Source organism: Miniopterus natalensis, chromosome 7 (genome assembly GCF_054644295.1).
Source record: "Miniopterus natalensis isolate mMinNat1 chromosome 7, mMinNat1.hap1, whole genome shotgun sequence".
In the NCBI taxonomy this organism is placed as follows: Eukaryota; Metazoa; Chordata; class Mammalia; order Chiroptera; family Miniopteridae; genus Miniopterus; species Miniopterus natalensis.
The window spans coordinates 16595399-16610852 of record NC_142087.1 but is presented as its reverse complement, the minus strand read 5'-3'; positions in this window follow the sequence as shown (position 1 = coordinate 16610852).

The window sequence follows — 15454 nt, the reverse complement described above, 5'->3', positions numbered from 1 at the left end:
TACAAAGGTCTACACAGGTTTACGGGGAGGCAAAGACCCCACCTCTTGATGAAAATGGGTCAATGTCACATTGTAAGAAGAACATGTGAGATGAGGTATATATTGATATGACCATCCTATAAAATGCAATCTGCCACACTTGAGAACCACTGAAGTAATATCATCGAGTACTCCCTGCCCAAAGGTACCTACCATGGGACTCTTGGCCCTGTTTTATTTGGTGCCTAGTATACAGTAAGTGCTCAGTAATTCTTGGCTGGACTATTAATAAAACTTCCTATGAGTCAAGCATTTTCTAAATATTTTATAAATATTAGCTCATTTAATCTTCATAAACCATGTGATGGAATACTATTATTATGCCAACTTCACAGATGGGGAAACTGAGGCTCCAAGTCACCCAGCCTGTAAGTGATGGCACTGGAAATTTGGCTCCTGAATCTGTGCTTGTTTGGAACCTCTAGGCTATGTTGCCATTACCTTTGACCCCACAGGAGTCAAAACCCCACAAGTCCCAGACTCTAAAAACACAACATGGGCTTGGTCCATGCACATCAGAGCAATGGCTCACCTGGACAATGTTTGGAGAGAGCTGGCCAAAATATTTGGCTTTTTAAAGATTCTAGAACCTTTGTATAACTTTTTGGGAAGGGAGTGGCAGATTGTATTTTCTAAAGATGCAGTAATATCTCTCATTCCATGTACTTTTCTTATGGTACTGATATACTTCCCACTGAATCTGGTAGGAATTGTGGCTAAAACAGAATGACACTTTGTGACTTCCAAGGCTGTATTGCTTCTGCCTGGTTCCCTTGAGTTGCTTGATCTTGGAACCCAGTGCCATGTCATAAAAAGAGCCAAATGGCCCATGGAGAGGGACCAGGACCTCCAACCCACAGCCCGATGAACTCCCAGCAGCAACTGGCGCCAACTTGGCAGCCAGAGGAGTGAGCCATCTTGCAAGCAAATCCTCCAGCCCCCAGTCACACTGCCCCACCTGACACCAAATGAAGTAGACACAAGCTGTCCCTGCTGAACTCTGCCCAAATGGCAGGTGCGTGAGTGAGAGAATGGTTGCTGTTGTAAGCCTCTAAGTGTTGTTGGGGTGGTTTGTTACACTGCAGTAGATAACTGTCACAGGGAGGGAGCCCTAATAATAACTGGAATGAGATTTTCCAACAAGCTGAGTGGATTCAGAACTCAAAGTTAGATTTAATTTGATTTAAGTAGTATCAGTAAATGTGACATATCTTTTGCATCCATGTTTGGGTTCTTAATTCATACGTGTTGAATTTTTCAACTTGAAATTCTGGTGTCTGCATAAATCTTTAGGACCCTTCTTCAAGAATAACATTCAGCCCTAGCTGGATTGCTCACTGGTTAGAGCGTTGGCCCATGGACTGAAGTGTCCTGGGTTCGATTCTGACCAAGGGCATGTACCTCGGTTACAGGCTTGATTCCCAGGCTGGTCGGAGGCAACCAACTGATGTGTCTCTCTCACATCAATATTTCTCTCCCTCTCTCTCTCTCTCTCTCTCTCTCCCCTTCCACTTTCTCTGAAAAAACAATGGAAAAAATATCCTCGGGTGAAGATTAAAAATAATAATAATAATAACATTCAGCTCTTCTTTCCAACATTAAAACTCAAACTTGGAGGCTGGGTAAGGCTATGCCAGGTAATGTGACAGCCACGCTACCCCCAAACATGATAATAAGAGTAATAAGATGAATAACTAACATATAATACTTACTATGAGCCAGACAATATCCTCTGATGTGGTACCTTTATCTAAGGAGTATCTCAGAAGGAAAAGAATGGGGTCCCTAAACTCTTGCCTTTTGAGGTTCGCTATCACTGGAAGCTTCTTGATCAAATGAAATGGTCTTGATGGAGGTCTGCTGCTGTTAACAACCAAGTTTATACCTCCACTCTGACTTCTCCTTTGAAATCCAAACAATGTATTCAACCATCTACCTGAAATCTCCATTTGGTGATCCTCTAGGTAAATCCAACCTAACATGCTGAACTCTTGATTTCCTCCCTCCCATGCCCAAGTCTCTGCTCTCCCCATCTTGGTGGATGGCATCCCATCTGTTCTGGGTCTCAGGGACAAACCAAGGAATCTTCTTTGATTCCCCTTTGCTCTCACACACCTTATCCAATCTATCATCAAGTTGACATGGTACCACCTCCAAAATCTGCCCCGAATCCATCCTACATCTCTTTCTGCTGCTACCCCAGGCCAAGCTACTGACGTCTCTGTCCTCTAGACTGCGAAAGGTTTCTAACTGGTCTCCACTTGTGAGAAGTGGGCTGCTGCTAGTCTCAATAACCAGGCCTGAGATTCTTGGAAAAGGCTAGTTCTGGCTTGGCCTGGGCTGGAAACGCTAGCCTGGCATCATGATTTGGGCATAATGACTGAACACATGAATAGGAACTTACACAGCTGATCTATGTGTCCCAAGCTTGGGAGCTCCTACAGCCTCCACTGTGGTGGGTGAGCAAGAACTGTGCAGAGCCCCTGTTCAACAGTGCCCCCAAGTGGCAAGAGCTGGAACAATGCCAGGGGATCCCCCCCCCATTGGCTTGCCAATTCTCACATTCGAAAGTAGGACTGAAGCCTTCCCACCAAGTTCTTGGGCAGGAACAGACCTCTCAAGTCCCAGAATTTTGATCTCTGGTAGCCTCTATTTAGTCTGAAAACACAGGCAGGAACTCCACTTGCCTTGTACATAGGACTGGCTAATCTAGTAACAGCAGCAGAGCTGGAAGGACGTTAGAAGCCCAGGTCTCCATTTTATTGACAGAAACTAAGGCCGAGAGATAGGAAGAAAGGGACTTCTTGTCTGAGGGCACAGTGAGGCTGAAGTCTATGAAGACAAGCCATGACCTATGTTGAGACAGGCCAGACCAGGATGCAATTTTTTTTTTTTTTTCCCAGGGGATGAGTCAGGAGCAGGGGATGAGGTTATTAAGTTGTAATTATCTCAACCTTGGCATGACCCAGGGGGTTACCAGAGGCGGGGGAGCGGTGTTAGGAGGTGAGGAGGGTTCATGTCCCGAGAATTCTGCCTTGGGTTCCTCTTTCCCTGTCATAGCCCAAACCAGTCCCCACCACCCTCTGGGCATCTGAAGCCTTATCACAGGGGGATAAGAGGGGTGGGATGAGTCAGAGCTGCCATTATCATCATTATCCCTGAATCTCAAAGACCATCTCCCTTGCAATTTCCTTCTGGGGTCAAGTTCTCAGGGGATACCTGATTATGGTTCTAGGTTGCATACCTGAGAGGCAGCTCATCCAACACCCAGATACTGAAAAATCCTTCTTTCTGCTAAACCAAGGTCTTTTTTCTTGCTCTATGTGCCCCCATATATCCCCACTCTGCCTTCTGTTACTGCCACAGAAGAAACACACCTGTTCCTTTTGCCCCTTGACAATCTTGCAGAGCTACTACCAAGAAACCCCAACCTGCCACCCCCACCAACTCTACACCTGCCTTATCCCAGGAGGTCACTGCTCTTGTCCCCATGTGACCTGTCCCCAGAGCTGCTCCTTTGGTGATCTAAGTCATCTGTGTTCATCAGCATCACACCCCCATGACCTGGCCTTTGTGGGCTGATAGTCAGGCCAGGATCCTGCAGGGGGAAAGCAACTGTTCTGGTGATTACAGCCAATTCTGCCCTAGCCAGCATCCTCCCCAGCCCTCATGGGGATTGATGGGCACCAGGGAGGGGAGCCGATATATAGGGCAGTTCAAGGCCAGGGTCCAGACCCCTACCAAGATAAACCCAATACCACCTCCTCCATGTGCTCAGCTTGAGTTCTGCTCTCTGAGACTATCTGATTGACCCCAAGCAATCATCAAGGAAGCCTGTTTATAGTTCATTGCTTATATGTCTCTCTCCTCCACTGGACTATGAGCCTCCTGAAGGCAAGGCCTGGGTCTCATTCTTTCTGGGTTGTTAGAACCTGACTTGGGTGGCTCAGGACCTAGGGCATAGTAGATGCTCAGTGAACAATGATTGCATGAATGAATAAATGATCCTCCCTGCCCCTTGGCTGGGATGAGAGTGTGAAAAGGGGAGCTGATGCTCACCAGCTTCTGGGCACACCCTCAAGGATCAGCGCTCACTCCCCAGCCACCCCACACACCCATAATCTCTCTCTCTCTCAAACTGTCACATTCTGAAACCTGCCCTTCCTTCCTGACTTCCCTCCTCCCACAGTCATGGGTCAGGGAGGTGGCAGAGTGTGTGGCCTTGAGTCCAGACAGGCTGACCTGCCACTGGCTCCCTGTGGGACCCAGGCTAAGTGGTTTCTCTCTGAGCCTCAGTTTTTTTATCTATGAAATGACCCAGGATTTTTAGGGGTTGGACAATCTGTGGTTTGTCCAATCTAGTGCTTCTGATACCCCCAGGACTCCTCTCAGCCCCTGCCCACAACACCTGTCTCCCCTCCAGACTGCTGACTCTGTTGTCACTCTGCACCTCAGTGGGCACCAGGGGAGGGCTGGAAGAGGCAGTGTCCCATCTGGGGACCCTCTGGTTGACAGGGCACCTGAGGCCCTGAGGACAGAATAGATGACATGTTGTCAGTCCCTGGGTCCCCACCGTGGGATATGTGGGGTGAGCTCCCAGCCCTGAACTCAAGAATCCCAGGCCTGAGGCTATGCCCCCCGGATATAGGGAGAGAGGGTTACTGTAAGAGCATTCTCTCCACCTACCTGTCACCCCAAAGCCTCTTGGTCCCCCCAGCTTTGCTACCCTCTGTCCCGTCTCTCTCCCACCTTCCTCTCTTGGCCTTCCTTTCCACTCTGCACAGCAATTAGGAGCCGGTTTTCAGAAGCACACATGAATTCAAATGCAGACTTTGCCACTTGTTGGCTGTGTGATCTGAGGCACGTGACCAAACCTCTCTGAACTTCAGTCTCCTGGTGAAAATGGGGGTGATGATAGTAGCTACCTCCTTGAGTTGTGAGGATTAAACAAAATAATTCATATACAGTACTGGCACCTATTAGGTACTCAGTAAATGTGTGTGTTATTAATCATATTATTGTCATCAGTATTTGCACAAGAACTCCTGGCTGCCGTTCCAGTGTTCTGCCAATCACTGCTATCCTGAATCTCCCACTTACTGGCTGTGTGGCTCTGGATAAGTTAATGGACCTCTCTGAGGTTCAGATTTCCTTCCCTGAAAAGTGGAAATAATAATACCTCCTTCCTAGTTTTGGGGAAGACGAGGTAATAACTATGAGTAGGGTAATGAGAAAATATATCCCCAAATCTGAAAATTCTGAGAGTGAGAGGAGAAGCCACTAATGAGCACTCTAGCACAGCAAGCTCCATGCAGGGTGAGTGGGCTCCTTACTTGCAACGTACTTAACACAGCACAGGGTCCACAGTGACGAGGTAAAAAAGACGGGCTTTTCCATTGTGGCCACTTCATCTCCCCTAATCTCCCCCCTTCTCACTGGTTCTCCCTCCCAATTCCCACACACATTGTTTTTCTTTCTACTCCACTCTTTTCACCTCTTGCTTAAAAATACTGATTGGCCCCAACAACCTCAGAACATTTTTAGCTCATCCAGTTCAATCCATCCTATTACATTGCTATAGAGGAACTTGAGCGAGGCTCAGCCAAGGGAAGAGACTTTTCCAACTGCACGGCAGTCAGCATGTCATTTTCTCTGCTCAAGAGCCATCAAATCCACAACCATTAGTCCAGCGTTCAAGGTCCTTCACAGTCTGGCCCTGCCTACCATTCGTTCCTCCCCACCCCCCAATCCCTGACAACAACTTCTCTCCAGCTCACTTGTTCAACAGCTGCCCCCAGAGATCAGCCTAAGAAAGAATCCTAGTTGGAGGAAAGGGTCTATGTGCAGAAGATTGCCTCCCACCGCCAGCCCTAGCTCACCCCAGCTGGTCCTCCTCCTGCCCTTCACCAAAGAGCTGATGATGCTCTCCTCCCCAGATCTCTGTCCCAGCCCAGGAATGGCACCCAGTGGGACTGAACCCAGGAGGTTTTGCTGAAGCCAGCAACATCCCTTAGACTCTAGACTCCACGTAATTGGTTTTTAATGGGCCCTATTATGACCCTGTCCTTAATGTACATCATGGGCACCTGACCTCCATAGCTAAATGATTAATTGGGGAGTTGCCTGGGGCCACTGCCCAATCTCCCTTTTCTTCCTGCTCCTGTCGGAAGCTGCTGGCCTCTCTTTTACCAGTAGGAAGTGGCCCATCAACTCAAACCCAATGTCCCAGCCAGAGCCAACACCGCAGAGAATATTCTTGATTCTTAGAATTTCTGAGCCAAAAGATTATTGTAATTCAACAATGGCAAAAGGGTCTCATATCAATGACTAACACTGATCAAATGGTAGGGACTACTTGAGCTATGTTGAGTATTCCAGGGCCACATCCAGGCTCTGTGGGAAAGAGCTCTGGGGTCAACTAGTGATGTCTGCATGGACAGTATGAGGGACGGGGAGAGGGAGAGCAGCAGGCAGGCCACAGTTTCCACCCAGGACCCAATGTCTGTCGTCCATGCACAGTTTGCATAGCAGGCTTTGTCTACTGCTCTGAGAGGGAGGTCCCCAAGAAGCCAAGAAGTCCCAGAAGACTGGGGAACGGAATTCAGCCTAATAGTTTATATCCTAGGTATGATGGACCTAATACTGATATTTTACAGGTGGAGAAATTGAGATTCAGAGAGAGGAACGATCACCCAGCAAATTAGCAACAGACCTGACATTGGACCCCTCATCACTGACTTTTCTCCTTGAAGGATCCTTTCTCAGCAATTAAACTTGGTCAAGTTTAAGGCTGATAGGGAAGAAGACGTCTAGGTGAGCCCTGAAAGAAGCAAAGCTAGCCCCTGTAAAGCAGGGCTAATAGTGAGAGGCCACCCCAGCTCTCGAAACTGTAGTATGGGGAGTGAGCTGGGGTGGCGAGGCCTGGTCTCAGGGAGCAGACCCATCCCAAAAGCCAGAAGGGCCCAGGAAGGCCTGTGGGGAGGGCCTGGCCCCAGACCTGGTCTGGAGTCGGCTCTTTCTCTTTGGGCCTCCATGCTCTCATGAACATGAGGGGACAGCTCAGGGATCACGCAGCTCTACAATTTTAAGAATCAATGATCAAAGTTTCATTGCACAAACCCCCCTTTTTTGAAGCTCCTCCAGGAGCCCTTGCACCCCGAAACCCACTCACCTGCCATGCCAGGGCCGGCCGACTCCTTGCTTCCTCTGCACAGCACTGTGTGGACCGTCAGGACAGTGTGTCAAGCGAGCAGCCTGCCAGACCCAGGTTAACGAGGGAGGCCTTGGAACCCTCCTGAGCAGGACAGCAGGATTCAAGAGGAGGCGTGGTCCTTTTCACCCCAGCAGCAACACCTACGAGACACCTAGTCACCCAATAATTGCCCTGGCTTGTACCTCGAAGGTGTGCAGTGTGGGAGTGGCTTCAGCCAAGAAGCCTTCCAAATTCTCTGTGGGAGAAACTAAGGCCCAGAAAAATCACACGCCTGGCAAGGAGAAGAGGAAGGAGAGGAAAGCAGGAGGGAACGGGGTTTACCGTCAGCCTTTTCCGCCCCTCACAACGTGGTTACAAGACGCAGAGCTGGCAAGAGGACCCGGTCTCATGTCATTCAGTCTGGGGCTGTCTTCTCCCCAGCTGGGTGGGATGAGAAAGTTCCAGGGACCACCGCTCTTCTCTTCTGTGTGGGCTCCAGAGGCATCTGGGGGGCAAAGGCCCACGATCCACCCCCAGGGACATGCCCCCACAATGCCACACAATGCCACACCCTGCCACACACCTGTACACACCCACCAGCAAGCTCAGCCTTCGTGGAGGAGCCCTGAGTTTCAGAACAAACTTTAGAGCCACACACACCTGAATTTGAAGACCAGCTCCTGCCCCTGGTTACCCTGTGCCTTGGGCTATGTGTGTGGTGCTCCCTGGGCCTTAGTGAAAGGATGCTTCGGGAACCTGGCTTGCCTGCCTCTCCCTGCTGTACTTTGGGAGGTGGACCATTCCTGAACTTGTCCCTCTGCCTGGGTCAGATCTACCCTGGAAATTGGGAGGAGACCCTCAGCCTGAGTTTTTGCAGTGTCTTCTGGCTTTTGGACTTGCAGGGCCTCCCTGTGACAACCCAACTGCCAGGAGTGATGTCAACCTAGGCTCTTGGGAGGAGGTGAATGAGAATGGGAAGGGAGCAGTTCTCTGGTTCAAGGATGAGGCTAATCTTCCCTGATCTGTGAGCAGGCTCCAGCTGGGATTTAGCAGCCACAGGTACCCTGTGATCTTGGACAAGACCTCTCCTCTCTCAGAACCCTGCTTCTCCACCTGTAGACGAGAGGGACTGAACTAAAGTATTCTTAAGGGCCATTACAGCTCCATGTCTAAGATTCCAGGGTTCAAAGACTCTGGACTTCAAAGCTTCTAAAATCTTATGAGCAATGAAATAGAATTTTATTTTCATGGGAGCTGGGAGGGAAATTTCTCTTTGTTGGAAGGGCCTTGAGGGGATGGCTTGGGCCCTCAGAATCTGGGTGGGGCTGGGCTAGCCAGGAAAGGGGGAGTGGGAGGGTGTGAACTCCCTGAGACAAGGGCAGGGGGGGTGGGCTATCGCTCTCTGTGAGCACCCAAACATTCGGGAAAGTGTATAAAAACCCCAAAGTGTTTGGTGTGGTTGGGTTTCTTATAGAAAGTGGTGAAGGGGTTGAGCTGTACTTGTCAGTGCGATGCAGGGCAAACATCGTTAATGGCCAGCCCAGGCCCTACCAAAGCTGCTTTTCTGCCTGTGCAGGGTCGGGCTCCTCCCCACTAATGACGGTTTACTCAGGGACCTTTTATCTTTCATTTTGGGTTTGTCTGGACTGGGGCTCCCAGCACACAGGACATTCAAAAGCACCTCCCCCCTCAACAACCCAAACAACAGTTCATACTCAGCTTCAGGGCAGAGCAGTGTAGCCTGGCTGTAGAGGCCTGGGATGAAGGCCAAGAAAGTGGGCTTGGTTATCTCTGGGTTAAACTGGCTGTGTGACCCTCTGCAAGTCACTTACCTTCTCTGGGCCTTGGAGCCCACATCTGTGAAATAAGGGTGCGGTTGAGTCTTACCAGTTCCAACAGTTTCTGATTCTAAATGATCAGGCTAGAGATGGCAGACAGGACCCAAAGAGTGGGGCAGTTCAGTACCTAGGCCAGTGCCTGGCATACAGTGGGTGCTTCACAAATTAAAATCCACACCTGTGGGATAAACAGATGCTTTAAAAATAGTTTGTTTTCTAACTGTAAAGATAATACATACTCTTGTAGAAAACCCAAGCAACACAGATAAAGCATGCATGCATATGTGAATTAATTTACACAATAAATCCCTTTGTATGGAGAAGAGAATTTGTAACTTGACCTTTTTCTTAACCACATGCTGTGCTTATAGTGTGCTCTATTCCAAATCACAGGGCATGGACACACACTGTTGTCACTGGTGGCATCTTGTGTGCATTTACATGATTTAGCTAACCCTTCCCAAATCAATGGGAAGTTAAGTTGTTTCCAGTTTTTTGTCCTTATAAAGAAATGTAATGTGCCCTGGCTGGTGAGCTCAGTTGTCTGGGCATCGTCCCACGCACTGAGAGGTTGCGGGTTCAATTTCCTGTCAGAGTACCTGCCGAAGTTTTGGGCTTGATCCCCAGGAGGGGGCTTGCAGGAGGTAGCTGATGGGTGTTTCTCTCTCTCCCTCTCCCTTCCTCTCTCTCTAAAAAAAAAAAAAGAAGAAGAAATGTAATGCTATTTTTACAGGTATTTTTGTGCACTTCCCATTTCAGGCTCCTTCACTGAAGAAGCCTTGCGGGCTTCCGACCTCTCTGTGCTCCCACCTGCTCCTTAGGTTTGGTGGAGAGGACGTCATGCTCAGGTGCCCTGTCCTTCTGGTGGGGTGAATGCAGACAAAACAGGGGCAGTGAAGGATGAGGGAGGGGCCTTCTCCAGGGCAAAGCAGCAGAGGCCTGGCCCGGACGCCTGCCCTTCAAGCAGTGATAGATTATTCACATGCTTAATAAGACCAGCAGAATGTGGGCGCCAACAACAACTAAAAAGAATAACTTACAATTAAAAAATCACAGCGATCACCTCGGGAAAAATAACAATTTTGTTGGGTTCGTTTAATTTCAAATTTACTCCTGCTCAATTATAGGGATTGTGACTTTTTCAGGACTCGAGGCATCTATCCGGCAGTGTCGGAGGCAGAGCTGTGAGTCGATGCGTGCGAGGTCTACGGACCAGCAACATCAGCACCGCATGGGAGCTGGTTAGAAATGCAGGCTCCTGGGCCTGCTGCAGACCCCTGCCCCAGAACCTGCCTTTGAACAGCTCCTCCAATGAATCCCATGCAGACTGAAGTTTGAAAAGCTCTATCCAGAGCAGCCTATCCAGAGCAGTTCTCAAAGGGAGCCCCAGGGTCCTTCAGACTCTTAAGGAATCTGTGAGGTCAAAACTATTGTGATAATACTCTTAAGGTTTTTTGGGCCCTTTTCAACTCAGTCTCTCATGAGTGTACAGTGGAGTTTCCCAGAGGCTCCCTGATACATGATGTTGGGAAAAATTTGATGCAAAAGCAGATAGGAGAACACAGCTGCTTTTCTATTAAGCCTTCTATATAGTTAATGACATTTGTTAAAAAAAGTAAAGCAGCCCTGGCGGGTGTGGCTCCGTGGTTAGAGCATTGGCCCATGCACTGAAGGGTCGCAGGTTGGATCCCAGCCCTGGGTCAGGGCGTGTACAGCAGGCAACCAATCAATGTGTCTCTCTCACATTTCTCTCTCTTGCTCTCTCTCCCCCCCATCTCCTCTTCCCTCCCTCCCTCCCTCCCTCCCTCCCTCCCTCCCTCCCTCCCTCCCTCCCTCCCATTCTCTCTAAAAATCAATGAAAAAAATATCCTTGTGTGAGGATTAATAACACAACAAAAAAAGTAAAACAGTGTCACTCTTATTAATATTATTTTTAGTTTTGGAAAATACAGTTATACTTTTTATAGATACTTGTTACTTGTGTTAAGATGCAATGGGTTTATTAGTTTTTAAATGAGTTAATGAATAAACATTTTTAAGTTTCTCAGTGTTAATATCCAAATTGGTAAATGTTCGTAGATATAACCATGGAAGCAAGCACTCTTTGGGATTCTCAATAATTTTTACGTGTGTAAAGAGGTCCTGAGACCAAAATGTTTGAGAACTGCTGGTTTAGCATATGCTTCCCCTTTTGGATTGTAGTTCTGTCCCTCAGGAGAAAATCATAAACTGAAAAGCACAGGAGAGGGGACCTAAGGCCGTGGCCTCGGTAAAGATGGGCCATGGGCCGGGAAAACTGAGGCGCAGGGGGAAGCCACAGATCTGGTGCTGCCTATGGGTGAATATCAAGGTCTGAGCAGCCAGCTAGACGTGTGTGTGCTTAGGCTGGGAGGCACCCACATTGTCTGGGAATTCACCCTCACAGGACAGTGAGTCAGAAGGAGCCACCAGAGTTAGACCTGGACTGGTCTGGTGGCAGGCAGTCTCTTCTCTCTGGGCCTCCATCAACCGGGCTGTAAAATGGGTGATACTGCTTCCCTCCACCCTTGGGCAAAGTCACAGGGCAACTAATAAAAGACTGTGAAGCTCTAATTCATCTCCACATCACCTCATACTCAGAATAATAACCACAGTGACATAGTCAGAGTTCAGACTCCGGGAGGGGATTGCTTCCCAGCCAGAAGGCACATTGCACTTCTACCATCACCAGCAAACCTTGTCATTGTCCACTGTCTGCTGGCCAGAAGCTGTGGGGCAAGCCAGCAGGTTAAAGATGGCCTCACCCTGCCCCCAGTGTCCAGGTGTTGCCCTGTTCATCCACCTACCCATCTGCCAAACATCATCAGGACCCAGAAGCTGCTATGAAGCTACAAAGCATTTAGAACTTACTGTAGTCTTGCTTTGGGTGTTCATGATCCTCTCATCTACTTATACATTCCTTCTTCATTCATTCACTTCTTCCAAAATTCATTCAACAAATATTTCTTTATGCTTACTAAAGGGCAAATCACTGTGGAGCCTACAGAGACATCAGTAGTTGTTACACTTTTTCTATCAATGTCTAAATATTGTGGGGGAGCAAAATTCGCCACCCTAAAATGTGTCACTTTGGCATATTGATTATTTTGAATTAAAGTTATCTGAGAAACAGCTGGTGCAAGAAGGACCCTCTGACCCTCCTCTCTGTCTCCTTGAAAGCAAGAAATGAGTCTCCCATGTGAAAGGTACTCTCCTTACACCACGAGGTAGAGACACATCTTTATCACCAGAGGTGGGAAATTCAGGGCTGAGAAGGCTGTGTAAACAAACTCTGCCTGGCTTCTTCACTGAACAGTACCCAAGCCTCAGTTTCTTTGTCTTGTTGGTTCTTCACAAATTTATTGTTTCTTTATTTAAAAGAATAAAAGCTGCCTGCTTTGGTTATTTCTTTAAGTCCTATATCTATGAGACCTCCATAGGTATGAAATTAAACTTCACATTCTCCTGTTAATCTGTCTCATGCTGATTTAATTCTTAAACCAGTCAGAAGAACCTAGAAGGGCAGAAATAAAATTTTTTCCTCCCCGACAATATCAACCAATTCTAGATCCCCCCCTTGGTTTATATTGGTTCATTCATTCTGGAATGGGGCTGGCATTTTTAGAGCATTTTCAGCTGTATTTCCTGTAAATTATGCTTCCCTGGGACTCCTCACCCACTAAAGCCAAGGGTTTCAGTGCTTCTAAAGACTGAGACCTAATCATAGGATTATAGAATGATCCCCTCCCCCTACACCTTACCACCACACCAGTGGAGCCCTGTTTACCAAAGTTCCTTTTACCCAGCCCAGCTTTCAACAAAAAATTAAAAGACATATTAAAAGGCAAAAATCATAGTTTGAAGAGACAGAGAAAACATCAGAACCAGACTCTGATATAGTAAGGATGTTGGAATTATCAGACAGGGAATTTAAAATAACCATGATTAATATGCTAAGAGCTCTAATGGAAAAAGTAGACAATATGCAAAAACAAGTAATGTAAACAGGTAATGTAAGCAAAGAGGTGACAATCCTAAGAATGAATAAAAAAGAAAGGGAAGAAATACTGTAACAGAAATGAAGAATGCCTTTGATGAGCTCATTAGTGGACTGAACATGGCTAAGAAAACAATCAGTGAGCTTGAGGATATATGTCAGTTGACACTTCCAGGCAGAGGGAAAAATGGAAAATAACTAGCAGATCTGAAAAAAACTATTTCTGATCTGGCAATGGAAAAACCAGGCAGTAAGGAAATCAACTCAACAGTCATTGCCGCGTCCCCCAAAAGGCTCCAGACTGACAGCACCAGATACCTCCTCAACTGGAGGTTGGGGTCGTGGGGCTTACAGTAACCAAATAAGAACTGGCTGGAAGTCTGCTTATGAAGGAGTCAGTCCCAGGACCCTTCTCCCACTCTGTGAGCTGAATGATTTCCTTTTCTCTGGCCCAATAAAGGCTGAAGCTTTATTTTTTGGAGAGAATATAACATAGACTAAAGCCCAGCATGCACAGTTGAGGGCTGGGGCACGGCCCTGAAAATAGGGGTAGTGAGGGGATTTTACATACTGGATGTTGAGATGCTGGCCCACCTCACCTCTATAGTCTTCTCTTACTTCCCACATATGCTGCTGGCAGCCAGGAGGAAACATCTCTTAGGAGTCTGACCAGCACAAAACAAAAGAATTTAAGATACTGACTTGGATCTTCCCCAGCAAAACAGCCCCAAGCTCACCCCACAATGACATTCTGGGTCTGTAAGCCTTCCCCGTGATCTTGGAGCTTCCAAACAAAGCTTTAGTCCCCACTCTTAAATATGAACAGACAAGAGTTACCAGGTATCTGAAGAAAACATCTAACATGAGAGAGGAAAAAATAAACATACTAAAAACAAGAACCTTGGAGAAAACAGCCTATTTGAGGAGAAACATTTCAGGAAAATAAACTATTCTGGATATCTTCAGAACTGTGAAAAGATATTATAAGCATGAAAAACCCCACTAGGGTATAATATTAAAAAAAGTCCTAAACAAACAAACAAACAAACAAACAAACAAACAAATGCTCTGGGAAACTACAAATATGATAGCAGAAATGAAAACTTTTCATGTAAGTCTTAGAAAATGAAGCTGAAGATATTTCTCAGCAAGTAGTGTAAAAAGAAAAACAAGAAAGACCGCCCTGGTTGGTGTGAACCAGTGGTTAGCGCACCAGCCCGAGCATGGAAGGGTTGCAGGTTCCACCCCCAGCCCTGGTCAGGGTGCATGTGGGAGGCAACCAATGGATGTGTCTCTCTCACATCAATGTTTCTCTCTCTCCCGCTCTCCCTCTCTTCCCCATTCCACTCTCTCTAAAAATCAATGGAAAAAATATCCTCGGGTGAGGATTAACAAAAACAAAGAAATAAATAAAAAAGCAAACAAAAGGAACAGATAAGAAAATTTGAAGGCCAGTCCACAAGGTCTAATATCTGATCAATTGAATTTTCAAAAGGAGATAGAGATACAGACAGAGAGATAGAGACAGAGATACACTATCAATGAAATATTTTAAGAAAAAAAATTCAGAATCAAAGGATTTGACTTTCCAGGTTGAAAGGACTCACTGAACACCAAGTAGAATGGATAATGGATGGATATGAAAATTCAGCAAGTTGTGAAATTACGTAATACTAGAGACAAATAGAACATCCTGTTAGGTCCCAGAGGAAAGCAATAGATGACATACAAAGAACTGGGAAGGAAAGTGGCTTCAATTTTTTTCAATAACCCTAGAAAGCCACATCCCAAACTTTAACAAATGTCCCTAAATCTTTATTTTAATTGAGAAAAAGTTCACATAACATAAAATTTGCTCTTTAAATCATTTTAAAGGGTACAATTCAGTGGCATTTAGTACATTCACAATGCTGTGCAACCATCTCTATCTCATTCCAGAACATTTCTGTCACATTGTAGCATGTATCATTACTTCATTCCTTTTTATGGCCAAATAATATTCCATTGTATGGATAGGCCATATTTTGTTTAGCTGTTTGTCATTTGATGGACATTGGGTTGTTTCCACTTTTTGGCTGTTGTAAATATTGCTGATCTGAACATTCATGTACGTGGTTTTCTTTTTTGAATCAAAGTCTTTAAATCTAGTCATTATGTACTGAAAAAAATAGTAACACCAGAATGCAGAAAATTCTGAGGGAAAATTATTTCCAGTTTAGAATTTTCTACCCAGCCAAACTATAAGTCAAGTGTGAGGGTAAAATAAAGACATGGGTTTCCCTCCAGGGACCGTGTCTTGGAAATTTACTGAGGAATATCCTGCAACATAAAAGGAGTGAGCCAGGTGAAGAGAAAACACATGTGGTACAG